Consider the following 17,608-nt stretch of genomic DNA (forward strand, 5'->3'; position numbering starts at 1 on the left):
AGAAAATGATCCCATCGTAATACATGTGCTTAGGTTATCTAAAAGGGACCACTGACCCCCTCCCCTTCCCCAATAAAAAAAGCACACACAACTAGTTTACAGGAGAAAGTTTTGATGTTATTTTAATTGTGACATGTAAGAAGGTTTGAAAAAATATGAAAATATCTAGTTGAAAAAAAAAAATAGCATATTGATTTGGTTTGTTTTACGGTATGTATATATCAACCAAATGCCAAAAAAAAAAAATACTTATCAGAAGCAAATTTCTTTTATCTCCAAAGCTGTGCGTTTATGATGAGTATAAAAATGTAAGTAAAAGCAATAAGTTAACAATTTGAAGTCAGCTCAGCATATCCATATAAGATACCCTTGTTTAAATTATAATTATAACAATTAGATATCGAATGTAACTAAGTATGATTTGGAAAATGTGTAAAAATCAAAATCGATTAATTAACTAATAATTTATTGAAAATCTTTTCTATATTAATAAAATGGAAACTATTTCTCCCCCAAAACTTTCGATATTATAGGATAAGTAAAATCTTTCTACACACAACTTTTATGCTCACCACCTACAGTTACTGCTCAATCATGTTCCTAGCCCACAACACACATAGTTTGTCCCCGTTTAATAATTCTGAATTTTTATTCTAGTGGACATATTCCCTTAAAAACGTAATCTCACTTAGAGAGTAGCAAAGGCTTTTACGCTGATACAATTCATTCCTCTTCTGTAACTCAAAACCCGACTACTTACTTTTATGAATAGGATAACTTTTCCGCATCTAGCCAATAATTTGTCTTCCTACATATTACTACTAAATATGTACACAAATACATTATTTAATTGGAATTCATTGAGATGAGTATTATTTATTCATTTTTATTTATTGTGGACTATTATCCTCATCTTTTCTTAGTTGTTTCACAACGTTTCGCCCAACTATTCCTCTGGCCTTCGTCAGGTGGTAACTGCAAAGGATAGGAACTCTGAATCTCCTGACTGCATCAACTGCAATTACTGCCTTCTGTAGTTGTTGTCGTCTCACCACGTTTTGGCCAAGTAAGCCTCTGGCCGGCTTTGGGTAGACAATTCTTCAGACAATTCTCACCTGGAACCGTAGAGATTCAACGTGTCTATCAACTGCACCACGAAGGCCAAAGGAATAGTTGGCCGAAACGTGAAACAACTAAGAAAAGATGAGGATAATAGTCCGTAATAAATAAAAAATAATATACGCAAATACACTTGCAAATGTAATCATCAAATCCTCCCTTATTCTTATTGGCTTAATGGAATGACAGAATAGAACAGAACTTTCAATTCACAATACTTGTACGTCATTACTTTTTGGAATAGAAGATCGTAAAAAACAAACAGCTCACTTTGCACTAACATAGACGACTTCGCTTACCACAAACACAATACATGTTCGTTATATCGTGATATTTGCTTAACTTCATCATAACAATGTACACATTTTACGTACAATTGACTGTAAATAAATTCTGAGATTTATAAACCATTGACAGATTTTGATCCAAATTTGTTTTCTATTCATTTTTTATGTGTCCGGCAAAATACAGAATGTGTGCGTTTTTTTTTTTTTATTACAATTTTAAAGTTACATTCAGTTTTGAGAAAAACTTTTGCTTAATTATTTGTTAGATGAATGTACAGAACAGTTACATAACGTCTGCCCTCCACGTATTAAGAATGGATTTCTAAATGTTACTCTTTCAGAATGGTAAATATAAACCATGATTAACTTCCTTTTTCTTTGCCCAAAATCTTTATATTTATTAAAGAAAATAAATGAAATCAAAAGAATTCTTGAAGTCATCGCATTATATTTAAGCAAAAATCTTTTCAAATATTTAGTATTGCTTCAAATCAAATGATAACTTCATTTTTATTTTTTTTCAATTAATCACTTTATACCTTACACTTTTAGGTACTAGTGCACTTATTGATCCATGCTGGAATAATAACATTATTTAAAAAGCCATTCTTAACATGGAGAGGGGAGGGTGTTTTGTACCTATTCTATACTTTAACCTTACAATTGAATAAAAAAAAACATATCATAAAACTTGGAAATACGATTTAAAAAATAGCACGGATCAGTAAGTGCATTAGCACCCACTTTTAGATTTTTACCGATAATTCTTTTGGAGCATTAAATCAATATAATTCTGAACAGAATAATAAAGAGGGAAGTACTTCTAGAGATTTTGAACCTAACAAGATCGACATTTTTCAAACTAATCCTAAGATTAATTTACTTAACTTACTATTAGTTTACAGTTAGTTAAAATTAACACCCCGGTTCAAATTCTGTAGAAGTATCCCTTTTTGATTATAATTTTAAACTATGTGTAGATACATGTGGTACAAATAAAAAATATTTCCAATCGAATTAAAATATCGATAAAATAACTACTCACTGTTCTAGGAGAACATCGGACCCTCCCCCATTTATATTTTGTTTAAAACTATTTTTTTTGATGCTCCAAATGATTATTCATTACAATTCAGACAATTTTAGATAAAGTGTTACAATTTATTTGAACGACTGTAGTAAGCAATACCATTTTAGGCAATATCATGGTCACCAACGATTAAAACTGAATTGAAGTTACATTTTCCAACATTTACCAAGTAAATTCAGGTTTTATTCAATAGTTTAAAGTTTTCCAATTTCATTTCAAATTTCGAACTTTCACAAAGTAATTGATTTTTTCAACTATTAACAGAATATGAAAATGGCTGACTTATTTATGAAGACACCGATATGTATTATAATGGATTTAATTTTGGGATTGTATTTTAATTTATTACTTTTTATTATTATTATAATTGGAAAAGATAGCTATATTCTTAGAATGAACACTTAGAAAAATCAATTTCATTTTCTTTAAAACTATAATACATCTTTTTTTGTGGGGGAAGGGGCTAGTATTAAAAACTATATCCTTGCAAGAAAGGTTCTAAAATCTATTTTCAATCGATACTTATTCTATAATTGCACAATTTTCCTATCTCGCCAAAATTGCCCCTTTTCCCCATTGCCCAATTTCCTTGGCACCAGCAGAACCCAACTGAACTTAGGAATGCAATATTTTTCATGATAATTATCACAGTCTAGAATGATTTCTTCATAGAAACAGCATTGTCTAATATTGCTTTTTTTGTTGTTTCTTTTGTGTTCTCATTTTATTTTACAAAAAAATTACTCAGCAAATTTCTCTATTAAGCATTTCTATTACACATGCAGGTAAGGGAAAGTTTGTTTTTTTTTTCTTTTTTTTTAAATTTATTTTATAGGAGGTTCATTTTCTAAATAACTGGACACGACATACCTCCAAAGCGCACCATAGAGTTATCATAACTTTAAAAAAAAGAAACCTAAAATAAACTGCTAATAAAAAAAAAAAAAATGGAAGGCTAAAATTGTGTCTACATTATTGAAGCCCTAAAAGAATGTTTTTATGTAATAGCCACTTTTAATTGGTTTAATTTAAAATATGAGGGGAAATATTTTTTGTACCTGATAACACCTATATATATCATTTTCTGCAATCTGTATAAAATATATTACAATCTTTCTAAATTTTAACACTATATATATACTGAGGTCACATTTATTTTTTATCATGAATTCATATATAAAAATGCAAATAAATTGAACATTATGTTTACAGACAAAAAATTTCATTAATATGTGTTAAATTGCAATGAAAAAAAAAACATTCTAGAAAATAATTCTTAAATGATTTAAATTCCATTATTCCGAAATGTTCGGTTTTAACCATAGAATTTTGAGTAAACGCTTTCTAATTTCTTCTAATTACTAGACGTAACTTCCATTATTCATATTTTATACTTTTGATCTATCTGCCTATAAACAATGCCTATAAACAGTTTCATAAAGTACACAGAAAATTATGACATTAACAAAATTTGCTGATAAATCAAAAACTTAATAAATTAATTTGGAAAAAACAAACTCATTCAAGATATGACCACATGGTGGAATTCAATATATTATATGCTAATTTGCTGATAAATAGAAAACCTTTTAATCAGCCAATTAATCAGTAATCGGCTAATTATCAAAGGCCGATTAATCGGTAATGAGTCAATTTACTAATCGGTACGTCCCTAATATATATATATATATATATATATATATATATATATATATATATATATATCATTTCTTGCATCCAGTGTTCTGCATGTTATGCAACTGGTCCTGGCAAAAGTTTTTCTCATTTCAGCAGAATTTGAGCATCTCCAGCTGAACTGGATATTTGACCCTGTTGAGGATTTTCTTGGCTTTCATACAGCAGTTTTTTCGAGTTCTAATGGTGAGTAGTTAACCTTCGTGACTCTTCAATTCTGGATGTTTTCCATAGATGATGCCATCTCTTTTGCCAAATTTCACATTGTCTTGAATGAATCTTGCCACACCTTTTTTTAAATCTGCAAATTCTTAAATTCCATTGATCGGACACAGAACACCAATGATTCTTACTGCTAGCCAGTTTTCATTTGCAATTCTCCAGCTAACATCTCACAGCCTTTAAGCTATTGAAAAAGTAGTGACCTGATGCTAGGATTTCTGAACTTTTTAAATAGCTTTCCATTGCAGTTTTATTGAATGCTTCAAATGGTTGTGAAATGTAAGAATGAGACAAATATCAAATTTATCATGAACAACCTGTTTGAAACACCATATTGTTTCAGTCAGAGCTGATAATATGCTCAAAATCAGTGTGTACATCTGCATCAACCTATGGAAACATTCACTAAAAAAATGTATTTTAAAGTGTCACATTCGACTTACTACTACCATGAAGTTTACACTTAAACAATTATCAGCATACACAATCTAATCATCACTAAAAATATTGATCTCAATATACTCTTCTATTGTTCTTGTTCTGTTTGTGTTAGTAAATATGTGAAAACAGAAAACGAAATGTTTTCAATTCGATGTGTAAACATCACAATGGACATTATCAACAGTGCTAATAACATTCCTTGTTATTTTCATTTTAGGTCCTTACACATTCATTACGAAATGTATGTAAATAGTCTTGACACAGTTTTATAAAAAGAACAGTTTGACCAATAAAAATTTATTTTTTATTGGTTGAGTGTAATTTAGTAGAATAAAGAGGGGTTGACACAACTGTCATTATTTAAAAAAATGTTTTTTAAAATTGTTTTCTTATAAAATAATACTTTTTTTCTACAACGGATATAATCTTTTTTAGCAATCAGTATCCATTAACTAATTTGAAAAACAAAACACAGACTAGAAAACAATTTATGAAAATATGTACAGATAATAATTGTGCAGCACAAGATGAATTTGAAATGAGTGAGAGGCTGGAAAGGATGGAATCAATGAAGCTGCAAATATGCAGAAACGATGCATGTTCATTAAATTCAGGATTTAAAAAAACAGTTTTAATGTAATAACGCAGTGTAGTTTACCTCCTAAGAAAAAATCAAAATCTACATTTTTTTTTTTTTTTGGCTAATACATCTACACGGCCTTTATAGATAATATCAAATTAATTAAAAAAAAAAAAATAACAAAAAATGTAATATTTTAGAGTTGGGGATCACTTTCCTAAATAAATTTAACGTAAAATGAGCACCCACGTCTTAACCATATGGTGGTAAATGAGACGCAATTGTTAGCATTTTTTCAAGTTTGGTGGCAGGGAGAGGAGTAGTAGGGGATCATAAGTTCCAAACATTTTAAAAATATGTAGAAACACTTAAAAACATCTATTTTCATTTTTTTTTTTTTTTTTTTAAGATTTGCTTTGAAAATATCTCACCGTTAAATATTAAGGACCTGTGGAAATTCCACAGTGGACTCTTTCATATGTAATATATTGATGTTGTCATTCTGTGGATGTTCAGTGTAAATGGAAATGCCCTGATATTATTATAGCTCTTTTGTTAAAACTGCAAAAGTATTTATCTAAGCTAGCAGGGACGCCCAGCATAGCCCAGTTGTAAAATATGCTTAAATATGATATTTTAATTTATGCAGGTTTTGTATATATTATTATAGAGTCAATTTTTTTATCATTTTTTAAATATTATAAAGTTGCGATTTCAAAAATAAAAATTATATCCATATGACTCAGGTGCATCAGCTTGAATCAAAACCGAAATCAAAACTTATTGGTAAAATTATTTATCAAAAAATAGATGGCTTGAGTGCCATCAGCTATAATCGAAACTGAAACCAAAACTTAGGAAGAATTCTTGGTAAAATTATTAAAAGAAATGGAAAGTCATAACAATTAAACAACAGTCACTCGGAAGAAAAAAGATGTAAGTGTGACACACAAAATAACATGCTATCATATTAATATATAGATTTTGCGATATTTTTAAGGCTCTAACAAACACAAAAAACTAAAGTGGACCTGTACAATGCACACTCCCTTCTGGTATTTTTTTTTTTTTTTCCTTTTTGCCTTTTTTCAATTTTTTCAACTGTTTACACCACTCTTATATAAAGGATTTTTTATTTAATCTGAGACAGATGATGTTAAGATCTTTATTACCCAATGTATTTTATATTGTTTCACTGGTCGCTATGTTTTTTCGCACACGCGTGTAGTCAATTTTTGCATGTCTATACATCATTCAATATACTCATTCTAATCAAGCTTGTGGATTCAGTGGCAAAATATTGATTCGCACATCAGAAATTTTAAAAGGTCCAACTCAGAAATGTACTTCCACTAATAAGAACTCTTGCAATTCCTATCTCTATTATCTTCATATATAATATTTTGATTGCAGAAATTCCCCTTTGCACCAAAGTACTGTAGCAGATGCCACATACAAACCTATTATGTCTACACTATTAGCTGCTAACTTTAGAACAGCATTTTAAACATATTTAGTCATTATAATACAAGTCTACATTTTATCCTAGGAGTGCCATCATAACAATGGCTCCATCTTTAGAAGTTATTTTTCCCTTGAATTCTAAAATCCTCTCACCTCCACCAGTCTACACCAGGTATAAATATACACATTCTACATATATTGCCCTGTCTCTCTTCGTAACTGGCTCATGAACTCGTAGGCAAACCGTTACCTTTCTTTTCCACAGTTCAAAAATAATAATTTCTCCCTATACAAGTTTTGGCCATCCGCATTGGCTGCCCTCTGACTAATTGCTTATTCAGATTACACATTCTTATTAAATAAACAAACACCCTAAATCTTTACAAATATGGCCACTCTCGATATGCTACAATCGTTATAGCCAAATACAAACCAATTTTTTTTCTTTTTTAATTTATATGAATACAATGCTTCGTTTACTTATTTTACTGTTTAATACGCTTTACACTTACCCACGAAATTGGAGGTTTTCGATAAGAGCAAGCAAGTGCGACAGTGTGAGCACTAATATACACAGATATAGCTATAGAGTAAGAGAAAGAGAGAGCAATAGAAAGGGAGAGACAGATAAAAAAGGAGAGAGAAAAAGAGAGAGAGGAGCGTCGTTAACATTGTAGACGTGCTAAAGGAAACAACAACAAACCCATTGGAGGTTTTCGAGGATAGCGCACGAGCGTGAGAGTATGGAAACTAATATACACGGATATAGCGACAGAGAGAGAAAGAAAGTAAGAGAGAGATACAGAGCGAGGGAGAGGGAGAGAAAGGGAGGGGAGCATTGTCAACATCATAGTCATGCTAAAGTAAACCACAACCACAAATGAACCAATTGTTTTCTTTTCTTGCTTTATTTTATTATATAATAGTTCATTTGAACCCATTTTTTCCATCTATAAACTTTAATCAATTTTCAACATATGCAATGAACCCTGACAACATTTTCACAAACAACTAGGCTGTTCAATGCAAGGAGGGATCAGTTTTTGCGACCATCTCACAATACATACATTTGAAAGGCATTTGCAAAGTCATTCATGCCTTGCGATACATACGTTTTATAGGTGTTATTTTGAAGGCCCGTAACATCATAAATTCACCCTGGGGCAGTCAACTAAAGCATTTCATTTTTTCACCTACTTTTCCTTTTAGCATTATATGTTTGAGCCTGGCTAATGCAACTAATTATTTTTTTCTGGCACTCACACAGGTACTCGCTGCTATTTTTGTGAACAATATTTCTTACACAATTATAAAAAAATTCTGTTTCTGTTGTCTAAATTTAAAATTTAAAAAGGTTTACATATTGTTTCTTTTTTTAGGCTTATTTAAAACTGTCACTTTCTGAAATACCGTTTACATGTTTATATGGTAACGTGTTATACATACGATGTTTATATGTTAATACATACGATGTTTATATGGTAACATGTTATGCATACGATTATTCAAAATTAACGAATATTAGAATATGTAATTTCCGAATGGATAGACACCACTCTCAAGAACAATGCAACGCTATTTCATATCTCATTACAAAAAACATTTGACTGCTTTTAAGAATATTGAATTGATAATTTAAAAAACACTGCCCTGCATCTACATTTTATCAATTTCTTTAATAATTAATTCCATTAATTTTGTTAGGATTTTTTTGTTGCATCGTTTGCTTTCTTTTTCTTTAATAGTCGCCTTCCCATGTTACGAAAAGGTTTCTGAATTCACGTTCATTCAAATTTTCTTTCTACCTTTCTTGTAAGTGTTCAATTCACAATGTTTCATGTCACTGTCGTCAGCGTTCAATTGACGATTTTTCAAATAACTATTTATAAGTATCATGCACTGCTAAAAATACAGAAAATGTGTAGCTTTGAAAGCTGCTTCACGAGGGCACAGTTAGGCACAATTTCCTTTTTTAGTATGAGCAAAATCCAGCCTTGAACCCTAAATAAAGTGCACTCTTGATTATGGAAAAAAAAAATTGCCTCAGTGATTTATCCATCACTAACAGTTTTTTTTATGCTGTCGGTTCAAATTCTGTAGAAGCATAAAACTTAAATAGTACATGCTTCATATAGCTATTTATAAGTATTCTGACATTATATTGATTTGCACTGCTTAACATATGAAAAAGGTGTTCCTTTGAACGCCTCCCTATGATCAGCATCATCTCGTTTTTAATATGAGCAAAATCCAGCCTTCCACTCAAAATAAAATGCACTCTTGATTGTGAAAAAAATTAAAATTGTTTCAGTTTATAATCATTTCTCCATCACAAACCGAGGACCAAACAGACACATGTTTTTATGGTAAAATATACAATAATTAAATACTATTAAAAATTAAAAGCTGCTGCAGTCTAAAAGGAGTTCTCCATCAATAACTGAGGACCAGACAGATGCAACACTAATCGATCCAAACCACCACTATTCGCCAATAACCACCAGTGCTGATAATCACAGCTAGTTTCTGCTGTCACTTTCGGACATCTCCTACAGTGGAAGCCAGATTATTTCATTTTGGCCGGGGCCGCTAGCACCTGCTATTTTTCAACACCGACAACGCCCCCCCCCCCATTAACAACCAAAGTTTATTTTGTTTTCGGCGGGGGAGGGGTACTTTACTGTATCTGTTTTGGCTTTGTGTCATACTTACAATATTTTGCACACTCAACATTTTAGTTTGTTTTTAACAGACAAAATATATAAAATAAAAATATAAAATTAAAACAATACAAGATAAAAACGGGTTTGTGAGTTGTAGAGCCCAAACACTCAATTCTTCCAACATTGTTAATACGTTATAAAATAAATTGCAAAACTAAAAAATTTCAAACTGTGGAAGTTTTATTCTCTTCAAATAAAGTAACATTCTATTAAATCCAATCTGAATCAAGAACAATAATTATTGAATGGCCCCAAATCTCTTGTATATTGTCAGGTTTATTTGTCCTTTTTCTTTGAAAAGTAAAAGAGGGAATGTTGAACTGCAGTATTTCTTGCAGTAAATGAGAGACAACATGGTATCAACAAAAATGGCTGACAAATACAAACCACCACCATCACCACCATTGAATGAGATCAATAGGAAATGAAGTATTTCCAATGGAACCTAATTCTCAACATTGCTTCTCTTAAATTGACTCATTTATTATCGTATTTATAGAGCTTTTATTGATAGCATCAGGAAGTGCAACTGGCCTTGGGCCCTGGCTAAATTTAACAAGATAGATAACTTGTCCAAGTGGATTACGAGCAATAATGCCTAAAAGTATTCAAACTAGGAAACTCATTTTGTTAACACTGAAGAAACTTTCTAGAAGAATCGATGAATATGTTCAAGTGGAAACAAAGGTTCTAGACATATTTACTCTACATTATAAAGAATATAGGTAAGAGTAAGATTTGAAGGGAAAATTTATAAGCTATGATAATCATTTGACAAAGAAAGATTAAAATAACTACCTCATAAAAATACTACTTTAAAATTTAGAAACCTCTTAAAAATAAATAAAAATAAAATATATACTGCGTAACACTTTACTACAGTTTCATGACATCACCAATGAACAGAAGTGTATTAAAATGGCATCAATTGATGACAATTGTATTGATGATGCTGTCAAATTGCAGTAAAATGTTAAGCTAAGTACATTTTATTATAGGTTATTATTGATACAGCTCTACTCAATAGGATACTAAGTCAGGATTTGGTTCTGTTCAAATTGAGAGATTTTTTTTATTATTGTTATTACATATCTAGATGAATAACTATTTTATAAGTTTTTAATAAAATGTTTGGTGTTATTCATTTGTAATATTTTATGGTCCTATTTTCTCTATATGTGCGTTAATTTTGTTGATATGAATTAAATAATAAAATGGATAAATTACTAAAGTATTTTTATTATTAAGATTATTTTCATTAATTTTGGAGAAAAAAAAAAAATGAAGAATCAGGCTTGAAGCACCTCAGAATCAATAAACATCAAAAGGACATATGTGGAGTCAACACAGATTTCATGTATGTAAATGTCTACACACACAGGCTTTTACCGGTAAGACCACTACATAAGTACTGTCATTCCCATATCACACATTGAATATGGCTTCTCTCAAACTCTGGGGTTTTAAAAAGATGCTATTCCAGTTCCGACTCCTCTAACAATGAATCGTCTCTTTTTCAACGATCCATACATATTTTGCATAAGCCTTAAAAAAATATTTGCATATACATCATGATTCACAAGTCTTTACATTTATTTATCTATCATAAAAAATTTCAAACATATCTACTCTTTCTGAGCTGGAGGGGAAGGGGGATAATCTGTGCGGCGTTGTTTAAAAAAGAACAAAAACTTCAACAACATAGAAATAAAAAAAAAAAAAACAGTACAGAGTGTCAGTTGAAAAATAATTTTATTCATGAATAATTTTTATAACTCAATTCAGAGATTAATGATGAACCGTCTTTTCTTCTGAGATCTATTAGGAACAAGTGAATTTCCAACAATCACTAACGTTTAGACATAAAAAGATAAAACCTGCAAAAAAAAATCTTTGTCAAATGCCGAAATGTTTTAATTAAACATGAAAAAATGCCTTCAAATTATAAGTGTTTAATGTTTTGGTTTGGTTTTTCTTCTTTCACTTTACTTTGAAGTTTATTGGGATCCAAGTTTTCACTTTTGCAGCCATCACACTCAATCTATTGGTAAATGAGTAAGAGCAAGTGATGACTGACTCATCTCCATTTTTTAATGACAAAAAATTTCATTTCATTTTTAATCTAACACTTATTTTTTAATACTTCACTTTTAAAGATTATAATTTATGGGGCTTATTGCTAGATATTTTCAAATATATATTAATTTTTGTATGTCTTATAAAAGACAAGGATTTTTTTTTTTTAGTAAAAAAATTATATAAGACGGTCATTTTCGTTGCATTGAGTTATATCAATATGATAATATGCTCTTTATTCAAATCTTCATTCAAAATATAACCGTTATTTAAAATCAATCGGAAAAAAAGGGGGGGGGTTCAAACCAGTGTTTAACAAAAATGATCACTTTTTCAAAAGTAAGTTATTCTTCGGTGTTTATTTTACCTAAAATCCTAAAGATGGAAATAAAACTCATAAAAAAAGCACAGCAAAACTATTCAAATCTAACACATTTTGATTTAACAGATTTTAAATATAGGTTTTCAATATATTTATGTAGAACAAAGTAAATTCTTCAGAACAGGATAACATTCTGCAATGTGAATGTTGAAAATCCAATAAATTCCAGTAAATCTGGCAAAAGTGAAATACATTTGAAAGACTTGACAAATAGGATTGGGATTAGAAAACAGGATAAAAATTAAATTGGTGTGATGAAAGAGTAAAAAAGAGGGAAGAAAAACAAAGGAGTATAAAAATAAGAAAGGTGAAGGGGATGAGGGAGGAAAGAATAGAAAGAGGAAAGGAGAAAGTGAAGAGAAAGAAAAAAGAATGAAGAGGGAAGACAAAGGTAGTGGTCTATCCTACAACTAAACACATTTTGAGTCACTCCTCCAAGCACTTTCTTTCATCGTTTCATCTTTTGTACATCACTTTCATTTCAGCAATCACCACAACACCACATTTACTCCATGAACTACCCTACTTAAAATATGCTAAATGGTTTAAAATCAATTGTATTGAAAAAACTTTGATTCTATTAAAGCTCAATGGTTGGATAAAAATGTGCATGAATAAGTTAAAACATGCGACAAGTGATAGTCACATGATATAGATTTATACTAGTTGCCAAGCTTTGTGTTCTGTTTAATATTTGTTTTGCATTGCCTATGTAAGTTGAATAACAGAAGATTACTTTGCAATATTTAGGATGTGTTATGCAAAGTAAAAGATTAAATTGCATAAATACTTTCAAATTTGTTCTTTATAACTTAAATTTCTAATTAATAACTAATCTGACATGCCATTGTCTGAGGTTATTGGGTTTCTCTCACTCAGGAAATAGTAACTTAATAAAATCCTGCTCTCAATCGTAAACTCCATATAACTATTTTTTCAAAAATGTGTTAACTTCTATAAGTCTACAATTATAACTTCTGCCATTACTAAACAGCAAATAGACGCAGTGTGATTATGTATGGAAGTGAAACCTACCCAGTGAAGGTTAAGGATATGTATTGCCTGAAGAGAAATGATATGAGAATAATACAATGGACGTGTAATGTGAATTTAAAAAACAGGTTTAGATCTGAGGACCTCAGAGGAAAAGTAAATCTGAAAAGTACAGAGAATATGTATATGCAGAACAGGAAACTTTAGTTTCCACAGAGGTGGTAATTTTGTCAAAAATGACTATGAAGCAAGGTACCCAAAATCAAAATTTATGATTTAATGTAAAAAACAAATTAGTTCAATATCTCATCTAGAACCAATTTTATGGTCTTTTGGATATCACAGAAATCTGATAATTTTCCTTTGTATTTTATGAAATTTTGTAATATTTTGAATATTACTTAAAAAAATCAAATTCTATGAACTAGTGATTATATCCAACATTTTCTGTTGTATAGACCATAAAATCATCAAGAGAATTGATTTTGACCTTTTTTGCACCTATATATTGCCTCATTTTGTCTTTTTTCAGAACCTGTGGAGGTGGGTGGGTCAAAAACAGCCATTTTCAAATGATCTTCCAAATCTCGACCATTCATTTTGATTAATTCTGCACTGTGTTGTATGCTTCCATGAAGTGTTAGCCCAGAGAAAATTTTTTGAAATGTTAATTATTGTTTCCTTTCAGTGCTGCTCATACTTCCCTGTATTTATTTTTTTGGGTAGAGATAATGCATAAGATAGTGCTCAGCTGTTTATGCAGTTTTAACATGTGTTTTCTATCGATTATTTGCTAAGTCACCGATGACGAAGATCAAACAATGCCTTGTTTTCCATCTGTTGATGTACCACCTTTCTTCCCTGTAGAATTTACATAGTCCAAGACCAGTTTTTTTTTTTTGATTTCTCGTACACTGCGTCTTGCTTTAACAAGATGGTCACAATAATCAGTTCTTTCAACACGTTTTAAAATCAATATAACACCGATACATCTTTAAATACCGTGATGCACCATTTATGCATGAATGTATGATGGTTATGCAATATTGGTCTGAATCTAAAAGTGGCTTCTGAGCAAAACCCTATTTCTAGTTGGAAAATCTTTAGGCTTGATGCTTCCATTGTTATCTAACACATTGAAGATAATTTGCGTATCAATAGCCAATCTGTCAATTTGGAAACCACAATCTTCTAACATTATGTAACAATTTGTCTTGTTTCAAAACAACATTCCAAAGATTAAAACTCATTTCAGTTCTTAGTATTTGTTTCTCATGAACATATATGTCCACCTCTCAATATTAAGCCAAACCTGAAATGTTTAGTGTTTTGGGACCGTAATGCCAAAATAACCCTCACCTAAAAAAAAAAAAAAAAAAAAAAAACGAAGAAACTTTAATTTTTTAAATTCTAGTGTAGTTGCTTTGACTACAGCTTTCAAACGAGCCCTCATTAATCTCTCAATCTTTATCCAAACCTGAAATATCCCAATTTAGTGTTTTGGGACCGTAATGTCCAAATATGAAAATTTGGCACCAAACTCTCAAAAATTAAGAAATTTTAATTTATTCAGTGCATTCACCTCAAGCATAGCTTTCAAATGAGCCCTCACACAATGTCATGCCATAATTTTTTATTGATTTATGCCCAAATTACTAAAAAATGGCATTTTGAGCTCACTGTGGTTTGATCATATTGAAAAAAATTGAATGGGAGTTCTTTAATTCATAAATGTAAAACAGTTGAAGTAACAGGGTCAGTTGATAGTGGAAGACCAAAGAAAATAGGGCAGGAAGTGATCAGGATGGATTTGAGAGCAACAGGAATAAAAACATGGCTAGAGATAGGTATGTTTGGAAGTTAATTTCTAAAAGCTGTTCATGTAAGACAAATAAAAAATAATAATTATGCGAAAGTAAAACAATTTATATGCTGTTTTATGAATGTCTGGCATGAATGCATAACAAGATATTAACTAAAAAAAAAAAAAAAAAAAAATCTATTGTTGCAAATCATGTTGTGATTTTATCGATTGTTCTTAATTCATCTCATGTCTTGTGACACATGCAGAAGTTAAAATATAACATTGTTTTTGATCTGAAGGCAGATCCACAGCATTTTCCCAGTTTCTTTCCATTGCAATCAAAGTTATCTTAATTTATGTATAGGAAAATTAAATTACAATACAAATTAAACAAGACTTCTTTTCGTAAATATATATTATTTTCGTTAATAGGATATGTTCAACAACCTGCTTGGTAAATGTTTAATGTATAAATAATGTTTAAGTTTGGTGCACAGTAACTGCATAATGTAAGCATTAGCGACCGTTTTAGATATCATAACAAAACCTCTTTTTAACTACGGAAATAACTATGACAGGTTAAATATGCATATAGTTTCATTTTTCTTTAGATAATTTTAGAAAAAATATCAATGGAAATATTTGAAAAAAATTAGTACAACTGTAAGTCAAGCATTTCAAATAAATGACAATATATTTTGTTTTATGTTCAAAATACTATGCATATATGCCCGCGATCTTCTTATATTTTAAAATAACCAATTGTAGATTCATAATGCCTGAGATTCCATCTGTAGTGCATACTAATCAAATTATATAAAAAAATATGTACATTTAAATAATGAGCTATCAGGATATCTCTAAAATGAAATGTTACATAAAGTAATTTTTAGAATTATTTCATAAGCTACAAAAAAGTGACTGAAAAGATCCAAGAAAATTTAGCACAACTATTTAGATCAGAATGGTTTAAAAAATTCAAATTAAAAGTTATTCACCTTCATTGTTTAGAAAATCAAAAAGAGGGGAAAAAAGAAGAGATAATAATAATGTAATAAACAACTGAAATACATATTGAGCAAAATTGTATGCTAAACTGAAAAAAAAAGAGAAAAAAAATGTTAGGCTAAACTAAATATTCAAATGAGAATATGTAACAAGGCAATATGTGTACATATAAGCAAATATATTTATGACACCATCATATATTATGGAAGCCTAATTTCAAATTTTGTTAAGATATAATTTTCTGTACGTCTGTTTCTATACCAATGATATTATCATATAAAAATGTTCCTATTTACTTTGCCTCCTCACGAGAGCAGAGTTAGACACCAGGGTCGTTTTTTTAGTGTGGAGAAAACGAACAAAAAATAAAAATTGACTCAGTCGTGAAGGATTTCTCTTTAACTGAAAATAAAAAATTGAAATGTAGCATCAGAACAGACTACACTTTGATCTTGCAATACTACTAATAAAGTATTATTAATAATTTTTATCACTAAGAAAATTTGTGAAAAAATATGACATCCATTTTAATATGCATTTGCTGATGATAAAGATTTCAGTCATCCAAAAATTATCCCAGTTAGATGAAGTATAATCTAAAAAGAAATAATTTGAAAAATGAACTTAAAAACATGGACCATCACCAAAGAAAAGAAAATAGATAATCAAAATTAAATATCGATTTGAGAGATGCAACAATTTAACTTAAATTTAATTTTATATATTAGAAGATACATATAAATCATTGACAAGTGACTCTTAAATGTTAATTTAATCAAAACTGAAAGCTTTAACACCTTGAAATGGATATTCTTAAATAATAGTAATAATAGATTTCAATAAAGAATGACAGTTTCTTTTTTTCTTTTTTTTTTACTTACCTTCACCAGAAACAAGGCATATCACCATGACACGGTGGAACCTATTAGAGATCCCTTTTTTGGACCCTATCCAAAACTAGTGAAAGATTAATGGTAGATGCATCGACCTATATGTGGCAACTATACTCCATGCATGGCCGAATGGTGGCTTTGTAAGAGTACCGGATACTCTCAAGTGGGAGCAGTTTTCTAGCACGATAGAGGGAGTCCACCTTTCTGCAGCAGCCTTTGCAATTTCCTCAATGAACTTATTCTAGTTCATATTGTGGTTGTCGGTGGTTGGAGAGGCATCTTGTAATTGTTAAAGGAGAGTAGCTTAGTTTTATTAGCATTAATTGTTACCATCCATTTATAGCCCCATTTCGCTATGGTCTCAAGGTCATTTTCTAATGATTCAGCCATTGTCTTAGATTTGTGTACATTCGTTCTTCCTTCATACATGTTATAAAGCGTTGTATCATCATCAAATATACCCATCTTGGACACAATATTATCGGGTAGGTCATTTACGAATATGAAAAATAATAGTGGTCCAAGCATCAATCACTGATGCACTCTTCATTAATATTATGCTACTTGGATGTACATCCATTAATCACAACCTAAATGGTTCAATTGTGTAAGAAGGATCTAATTATATTTAGTATACATCCAGTTATACCGTATGATTTAATTTTCATTAGCAGCCCTTCATACCAGACTTTGTCAAAGGCCTTGGATTTATCAAGGGCTACACCCCTGGCTTCACCTGCCTTATCTAGTACATGGTATATACGTTCAGAGATGACTGTTAAAATACCTTCAGTAGAAGGACATTGCCTAAATCCGTACTATTTGTCAGAA

General features: G+C 30.3%; 1 protein-coding gene and 1 long non-coding RNA gene across 4 annotated transcripts in view; one reads left to right on the forward strand and one right to left on the reverse strand.

The window, feature by feature from the left end:
- LOC145293162 (nuclear pore complex protein Nup50-like) overlaps nt 1-17,608 on the reverse strand; it is a 720,593-nt gene that overhangs the window by 159,809 nt on the left and 543,176 nt on the right. The window lies entirely within an intron of this gene.
- Nucleotides 1-17,608, forward strand: part of LOC145293163 (uncharacterized) — a 198,830-nt gene that overhangs the window by 11,258 nt on the left and 169,964 nt on the right. Inside the window, exon 2 of one of the 2 annotated variants that reach the window (XR_013869676.1) lies at nt 4,288-4,377. This is a non-coding gene — a long non-coding RNA (uncharacterized LOC145293163). The remainder of the gene's footprint in view (nt 1-4,287; nt 4,378-17,608) is intronic. The other variant, XR_013869677.1, reaches the window with a different exon arrangement.

The sequence above is a fragment of the Euprymna scolopes genome, chromosome 14, assembly GCF_053919585.1.
Source record: "Euprymna scolopes isolate OS-2025 chromosome 14, ASM5391958v1, whole genome shotgun sequence".
NCBI lineage: Eukaryota > Metazoa > Mollusca > Cephalopoda > Sepiida > Sepiolidae > Euprymna > Euprymna scolopes.